Below are 9,276 nucleotides of genomic sequence, written 5' to 3'. Positions count from 1 at the left end.
GCTCACAGCACTGACTTCATGTGCAGGTCGTCCTTCCAACACTTCATCGACAGGGGTCAGCAACCTTTCTCTTCTTTATGTAGAAGGAAAGGCCCATGACTCTGTTCCTCCCAGGGCCTAGTTAGAGCGTGCCATTCAGAAAATATCTTGGAATTTAATTTCAAAATATTTTTTTTACACCTGATTTGAAAAGATTTCTTGATTTCAGCTAGTGAGTCCACCGATATGTAATCTAACACATACATGTCAGGAAAACCAACAGCATGTTGCTCATCCTAACAATTAAATTTAGGGCAAAGACTGTTTGTGTGGACAATGTGGAACATCTTAGCAATTTAACTTTAAAAAATTAAAACAAAATAAATAATAACTATGCAGGTCACATTGTCATTTAGCACGTTAAGGAAACATATATTTTATTTGAAACAACTTGTACAACACCTTCACTCCAAAAAGCACAAAAGGCAACTCAAGTGTGTTGTCATGGCATCGTGTGATAGTCTTAATAATCCTGTAGCAAAAAGATTTGCACGCCTGTTTCAGCATTTTTTAACCAATTATCACACACACACTGCACATTGCAATATATCTCCCCTTATGCAAAACAGAAAACAAAAAACTATAACAAAAACTATATTTCCCATTATGAAAGGTTGTGCATAAGTTAAATGCATCCTCTAGGAAGCTCAAATGAATAAATGGATGTGTCCTGTTGTGATTCAAGTTGCTAGTCTTACCAATACAATGATTATGTCATTTTGATGCTTCCAGATTGATCAGTGGCTTTCTCTGTTCCAGCATTGGCATCAAAACACACGGTAACCTGAATCTGACTACAGTTAAATGCCTTCCCTGTTTTCTTCACGTGGTTTGGGTAAAATCCAGATTTTAGAAAAGTGAATTCCCTTCAAAGCTGCCCAAAATGATATACAGTGTCTCCATATATTTGTGCAGTTCCATATAAAGGAGACATCTGGTAGCGCCACCTAACTTAACGTCTTTGAAGACCAAGCATGCTCTCCATGGCAACAACATCCCCCAATGGCAGTGGCTCTTTTAAGCAGGGGAATATACCACCGTTAGTAAAGCGTAAACCATAGAAAATGTGCTATTAACTATTTAGTTTTATTTTTTTAACACATTTTTTGGTTGCTGAATCTGGAAGCATTAAAATGACATAATCATTGTATCGGTAAGACTAGCAACCTGAACCACAACAGGACACATCCATTTATTCATTTGAGCTTCCTAGAGGATGCGTTTAACTTATGCACAACCTTTCATAATGCCCAGAGCGACATGAACCAATCACACAGATGCAAAACAAAAACAACTCCTCAGAGCACAACAGAGTCTGAACCAATTCAACAACAACCCTGTGGGCAGTTCTCGGCTTGCAGTTTCCTTGGATTTGTAGTCTTCTTTTCAAGAAACAACTGATAAGTCAAATCATTTTAGAAAGACTGCAGGAGCTCTGTTGAGGTTCAAGTCATCTTATATGATCTTCATTTGCAGATGAAGATACAGGATTTACCAAGGAAAACGACAATGTGATCTAAAGCTCCAGATCCTTTTGGTAAGACTGATTTGTAAACAACTGTTTCTGACACTTCAGTTTTTTTTGTTTTTTTTTTTAAAGTTAATCCACTTTTCCTAAAAAGTTAAATTATTTATAGTGTTCTTAGTCCCTTATAACATATTTCAGCACCTAAATTTTTCTGAATTACATTACCACCAGATTTATATTATATTATCTAATATAATAACGTAATAATAATACACGTACTCTATATCCGTTTCCTCTTTTGGTCAAGTTGAATGATTTCATTTCATAAAAGTGCTCTCCAAGTAGCTTTATTTAATTCAATTTCTTTCCAAGTAAACAGTTTTAATTTTATGCCTCTGCAAGTAGGAGGCTTTCCTGATACATTGTTTGGAATCTCAGCTGTGCCCGGGTTTGTGCAGTAAACAATTAATTTGGTTTGTATTATCATAATTCCCTTTGAACCTGGGCTTGTCTCAGCAGTGGTACAACAAAAAATCTCAGCAGCAGCAGCTCAGGGTTTGCCAGCAGTCAAACAGGGCAGCAGGGCAGCATGGACCGTGACTGTCAGCAGCATATTCCCAGAGGCCGTGAGGGTAGAACCACCGAGGCACCACAGGAGGGATGTAATCACCACCATTACGCTCCAGGTGCTGCTGAAAAAAAAAAGGAAGATTGAAACAAGCCTCCGGTGGTGTTGCCATGGATCAGAATCCAATTAAACACTGTTTAGCTTGACACAAACTGCCAGTCGTAGCCTGTTGACTCATGAAATTAATGTATTGTCATGGCACAAAGAAATTGTTGCCACAGAGAGTGCAGCATGACCTGAGGCAGTACCCATTTGAAGCGCTGCAGCTTCATTCTGAGGTCATGTAAATTTCATCAGGCAATTCAAGTGTCAGAGAAATCACACAATATTGCATTTGTAATTTCACAATGAGTATTTTTTTTGTCACTGCTCAGTTTTAGAGGTCACCTGTTTGCTTAACCTTGCACAGGAAAACACATCATGTCACAACTACCAAATTCAGTGTCACATTTATCCCCAAGGCAATTTATGCATACATAAAAGCTAGCAGAGGTTAAGGGTTGCTACATTCCTTGGAAACCTGGTAATGGATATTTGGAAATGCCCTGGAGAGGTAACAAATGAGAGGTGTAAAGTTAAATGTCCTGTGAAATCATCAGGAGATCTGAAACAAGCTGCCTTTACAGCCTCGGGGAGGTTTCCACAGACAATTATCTCTGGCACACCCGGCCGTCAGCTCAGTGTGACTACAGGTCAGCGTTGCAGGGCTGCTCACTTACAGATGTTCCTGGTAAGTCAGAGGCAGGGATGACAGAGCCGTCCCCTGGGTCACTGCGAAGACATGGGCTTGCCAGCTTGGCATACCTCCACAAAGCAGTGTTAGCGAAGCGCTCTAGCCCACATGCTCCAAATAGGTGCTCAGTTCCACTGGCTTTCTGTGGGACGCTAGAGTGCAGACAGTCCGTCAAAACCACTTTGGATCAAATTAATGCAACCAGGTGTGCTCCTGCAGTTGGGGCTCAGGTGACACCTGCTACTTCCCTTTAATTAGAGCTCAAACAGCTGTTTCAGGGTAGACAGAAAGGGGGAAAGTCCCCAGGTTACTCTGCTTCCTCAGTCACCACTTGATACTGGTCATGTTTGATTATTGATGGAAACTTGGGGTGATGCTTATACGCAAATCAATACCAGGCGGTGGGGAAATATACCGTTTCAACCTTTCATTGGAATAGAAAAAAATAATGACACTGAATGTGTTTGCCTGCTTGAAAAATCCCCCCCCCTTTTTCAACTCTTCCCTCGGTGCATTTCTAAGAAGAGCATGGCACTTCTGGCCAAAAAGATTCACTTCTGACAAATATGACTCACTTGGTAAGCAAGGTGGAGATAAAAGTGGAAGCAGTCTTCACCTCGTTATTCTAGTACTGTGAAAAATCTTCAGTGGGCTGCAAGCTCTGAGGGTAGTTTAGGTAGCTTTGATCTTTCTTGGATGCAGTAATAAGCATAGTATATATGAAGAGAAAGGGTATCATCTTGAAATATGATTTCCCTTTGGTTCTTTAACAAGGCTAAAACGAGGTGGGTGGTCACCTCCAGGGGTTCTGCAGGAAATTCTTAGCTTCTGACAAGGTGCTGGTGTAGAGCTCATACATACAACCGTAGCATCTGAACAAAGTGATATTACTCCAAATGTCTTGGAGGCCCCTGCAGCTGGAGAGCCTACGAGTCATTAGTAAAACTGCCACTGCTATGCAGCCTTTAAATCTTCAAGTCACAATGTGGATAATCTGTAAATGAGGACAACACATTTGCCTATGTTCTACAGTGCATGTCTGATGTACTGCATTTCTGAGCTACAGAGAAAAAAGACGTTAATGACACTGGTTTGATTGATTGCTCTCAGTGCATACATATGCAAATGTGAATAATATGCATTTTTAATAACAGGTTAACAATGAAGAGTTGAAGGACTGGAATGATTTCAGGAGGTTTTTGCTTTTTCTGCCCGGAAATCGTACCTCTTTTGCAGCTTTAAGCCGTTTTCTTGAACAAATACAACCTCGACTCCTTAATCTCTCCTTATTCTAGCCTGCAAATGTTCAAAGGTCAGTCCAACACAAGGAGTTCATTTACCAGCAGAGAGCAGTGTTGTGGCAGCAAAGTGCTCCTCCTTCACAGCTTAACAATTTAGTATGCAAAGAGGAAACAGAGATAGTTGCGTATGTCATGCTTTCTTTGTTGACAATTCTTGACTCCAAAGGCTTTTCATCAGGTCAGATTTATGAACGACACCCCCAACATTAGAGAGAGAGGCTGTAGAACAGAGATTAAGACTTCAAAAGCGAGTCAAGACAAAGAGGAAAAAAATAGCTATGTACACCACAGAAAACTCTCAAAATCTTTTTCATCGCTTCACGCTTTTCAACGCACAGAACAATGATTTTATTCAGGTTTATGAATATTATGGTTGACCCATGCAGTCAACAGATCATTTTCAATTGAGAACTCGTAGAATTCTGCTCATTTTCAACCGCGACTTGAATGCATCCAGTTATATTAACAAAGTATTTAATCTTTTCTGCTTTCTCCTGTTTTGCATTTGGCAAAATTAAAGTTGGAACATAAAAAACAAATTCCATCCAAAGACCAAAACTGTGATGCACAGTCGCTTATTCCTGTGTGTCTCCGTGTAAAACAGGAGAATGCTTTTTGTACCTATTACAGGTTCCAGAAACACCCCTTATCCTTTTCTTCGTGTTAGAAAAAGGTTACAGAAGATCAGAAAGGCACTCAGAATTGAAAATACATGCACTCAGAGACTCCATAACAGTGCATGCACCAAGTCAACAATGCCTTTTGGTGGTTTGTGAACAAATAAAAGTTGTGGATGTCTGACCTTGGCACACATTACCTGCTTCAACTGGGTTAGCAGTCACCTCCACTTGTGAAGAGGAGTCTATTCTTCATTTGTGCACAAGCGGAAACCTAATGCTTCGGGAGAATGCATCCACAAAGTTCTATTTCAGTATAAGGGAGGGTAAATGTTCACACTTGTTTGCAGTGAAGGGAAGAAGATGGTTAATTTTCATGGCACCTGTGACCTGCCACCGTCTCTGTCACAAACAACTGCCTCGGTAAATAAGGAGGAAGAGAGGAAAATGTATCATGGCAGATTCAGTGACAGAGCGGTGTTCTTTGTCCCAATAGTCCTGGTTGTAACTGTGTAGAAATGTTGTCACATTGTATTGATTTAGGAAAGCAGAAGTGTTGATGGATTATTTCACTTTGGGTTTGCATGCGTGAAAGAGATGCTTTATATGAGAGGAAAGCCTCCGTTTATTCATCTGCATCGCTGTAATCATTTTTTATAATCAGCATCATTCAACATCCTGCTCAGATTGCAAAAATATTAATTTCCTTGCATTATATGTTGTGTGGGAGCCGGAACAAAAACACAAATAAAGCAGAGGAAAGCGATTCAGTTCTTCAACCACCTGCCTCTCTGATGAACAAATACACAGAAACAACTCTGAGCATACCCAGGGGCTCTTATCACATCCTGCTGTCAAATGGGTACTGATCCATCATCCAAGTTCAGTGTTCACATTGTGACACACTGACCTCTTTGAATCTTTAATATGAATGAGCTGGATGTCCGGGGTTATCGTGCTGAAATATACAGCGAAAAATTTCCATATTAGAAAACTGCTTCTTTTTGAGCAGCTGCGCTTGAAAACCCATTTAATGTACACGTTGTGCCAGTGTGAGTGTCTAGATGCAGTCCTTTATATTGCTTTTATTGTCTTATTCAGGGATAGTTAGGAGAGCGCAGACAAAATGTGGCCAGTTGTTCCCAGCTTCCCTCCACCTTTCCCCCCCCACCCGACACAGCAGACTTTCACAGATTTCCTATTACAAGTTTTTCTTCTTCTTTTTGCTCCTCATCCAAGAGAAATTATGATCTATTCTCAAGTCCTACAAAGCTACATTTCTGGTAACCTTGGAAACTGCAGCTTTGTTTGAAATGGCTGTAGCACTGGTCTTTCGAAATGTCAGATTATCCAACCATCCACAACTTCTGTATTTTACGTTAGTTGACATAAAATATGATAAAGCACTTTTGCACATTTTCTCGCCTTGTCAGATTTGTTGGGCGGCAGCAGTGGCTAAACTAATGTATGTCTTTGGATTCTGGGAGGATACTAGAGCACTTGGAGAAAACCAACACAGCCACAGGTAGAAAGTGCAAGGTCCCAAATGACCAGCAGGTGTGAACTCAGCACTGTCTTGAGTGTCAGTGTTTGTCAGCTTCTCTGTATTAGTCTGTGATGGACTGGCAAACAGGATGCACATCCTCTACTGCTCCATAGGCAGGTGGGTTAGATTTTACATTTTCTTTAATCCTTAATTAGATAATTTGACAAATGTGTTACTCTTATTCTCTTTGTCAAATTTTCTCAAAGAGGGATCAGTGAAATGTCTGAAAGAACACCACACAGATGAACTGGCTGAAGGCGTCTTGTCCTCTGTAAGCTTCTTACATTTCATTTGAAATCAAACTCAGAGCAATTCATAAGCTTTCTATGTTAGTTCTGAGAAGATTTGCCCTGAGGGGGGATCTGTCCTGCATAGCCACTGGGCTGCAATTTAATTCGTTTTCATTTGATTGTCTTTTTGACTTTGACAATTAAAAAAGCAAAATCTTATTGAATTCAAAGTCATTTTAACTGCCCATCAAAGAATACTGCGTATTAGTAAACTGGTGCTTTTTTAAAATATACATCAAAATAGTTTAATAATTCAGAAGTCAGTATTACCAGCAGCTCTGACTATTGCACTTTATTGACTTTATTTATAAAAAACAAAACGAAACTTAAAATATGAGCAGGAAGAAACCTGTCTGGCCACTGGAAGGATTTTTTTGTTTTTCATATTTTCTGCAGTTGAAAGCATGTGATGAATCCTCTGCTTGTAGGATGTGAAAGCTTTGGCAGTTCACTGACTCCAGGCAAACTTGGCAAGCCTCACTAGGTTATGTTTTAACTTAGACAGATTAAAGTCTCACACTCAAGCCTCTCCCTTGATATGCTTCTCTAATCCTGATGTAATGCTAAGTAAAACATAGAAATATTGGGATTCATTATGGTAATATTGCATATTTGCAGAGTCTGTGTGAAATCATGGAAATAATTCAAGCTGTTCACTTTATTTCATTTTTCAGTGCAGTTTATGACTCTTCTCCCAAATTAGAAAAGGGGAAAATATAATTAAACCCTGTATTATATTGAAATATAATGATGTGAACAATAGGAGGATAAAAATACAAGGTAAAATATAGCTGTATTACATTTTGCCAGCATTAAATGCCATTTTTTGTATTTATACATGCATGATATGCCTGTGTGGTCACTGCAATCATTATGATAATCTTACATCAGTAAATTAAATTTATCCATATAAAAATATTGATATTAATTTTACATAAAGAATATAAAACACATGCATGAGTTAATACATGCATATATGCCTGTACATTTATACATACGCATCTACTTATTGCAGTGAAAACAAATCTAAATACTCAGAAAATATAAACAACATATTTAAAAAAATAAATTGATAGTACATTCAGGCTCTGTCTACAATTTTAGCAGCAAGCACCAAGTTACTGTTATCTTAATCTTGCCTAAATTACCACTGTGCAAAAAATCTATTTTATTTGAATTCTCCTGAGACACTCTCACAAAATTAAATTTGGAGACCCTCCAACCCTGCTTGATTTGTGCTGGAAGTGCATGATGACTTCGACTCTGGGAGAAAATATAAATAGCAGAGGCTGTTGGATGAGAAGAAGAATGATGCATATCTCACAACTATCTCAAACCAGCGAGAGAGAGAGAGAAAAAAACAGCAGCAGATCTGATTTCTTCTGTCAAAATGTATTTCCCCAGTGATTCATTCATAAAATGATTGCACCTCAATAGATAAGGCTGGTAAAGCTGTTTTTCAATATTTTTCCTAATGTCAACAAAACATGTAATAAATCCTGAAATAAATACAAGGGATAGTTTACTAAGCACGTTTAGTATATCATGAATTACATGTTAAATAATACAATATTAACAGTTTTTCAGAGTAAACACCCCAGATGAAGATATCTGCCAGCCATTTATTTGTTTCTATTTTCTTGTCTTCTTTTTTTCTTTTTTTATGTTTACAGGTACAAGAATAGTAGACTCTTAGATTGTAACTATGTAGATTGTATTACCCCTGTAACGATTCAATAGCTGTGACTTATCAGGATGAATCAAACAGAACATTAATGACTGACAACAAGTCAGTAGTTTGTTGTTAGTCAATAATTCTATGCTATTCTATATCCATGTATGTCTATTCTATTCTATTCTATTCTATTCTATTCTATTCTATTCAAGCTTTCTACAGCTACTTGACAATAAAAGATGAATATAGAATATCATATTTTCCAACATGCACCCCCAAAAATCCATACTGTTTCTTAAAATATTATCTTCCATTACCCCACATTTGCTCTGCATTCATAAATCTCATTGAGTTCTCATCATACATTTATTGTCCTGTCTATCCAGTTTCTTCAATTCATGGTTTCAAAGGCAGTCACTGGGCTACCACAGACAAACAGACAACTATTCACACATAAGTCAAATTTTAGAATCACCTGTTAACCTAACGAGTATGCAAACACCGACCAGCAGATTCAGACCCAGGACTTTGTTGCTGTTAGAGTGACAGCCCTAACCAGTGCACCGCAGTACCACTGATCCACCCTGCCACACATACATGTTTGTGCATATTCTAACAGGAGAACACAAGCGCCTTCAGACAAGCTAATATTTAAATCACAACTCAGTTCAAGGTTGAAGATCGGAGGTTTTTCTGCCTCTTTTTCAATTTATATGCTTGGCATTGTTGCCACATTTTTTTCCCAGAGTACAGTACACAAGGGCATGATTGCCTTCCTACCTGTGTGATGGAGACATTTCCTCTGTGACTTGAGGTCCCTTCATGCTTACATTACAACAGGACCATACATCTTCCCTGTATCTTGATGGTGCTCAGGGAGTGCAGCAACCATCTGGGGAAGCATACAGACATACAACACTGTATCATTTGTGGCAACCTATCAACACCTGCCTCACCTTTTTTAATTCTGATTTAGAGG

The sequence above is a fragment of the Mchenga conophoros genome, linkage group LG4 (genome assembly GCF_057382185.1).
Source record: "Mchenga conophoros isolate Kocher_MC1m ecotype Shallow Benthic linkage group LG4, M_conophoros_male_GT1.1, whole genome shotgun sequence".
NCBI lineage: Eukaryota > Metazoa > Chordata > Actinopteri > Cichliformes > Cichlidae > Mchenga > Mchenga conophoros.
This window is presented reverse-complemented; position numbering follows the sequence as displayed.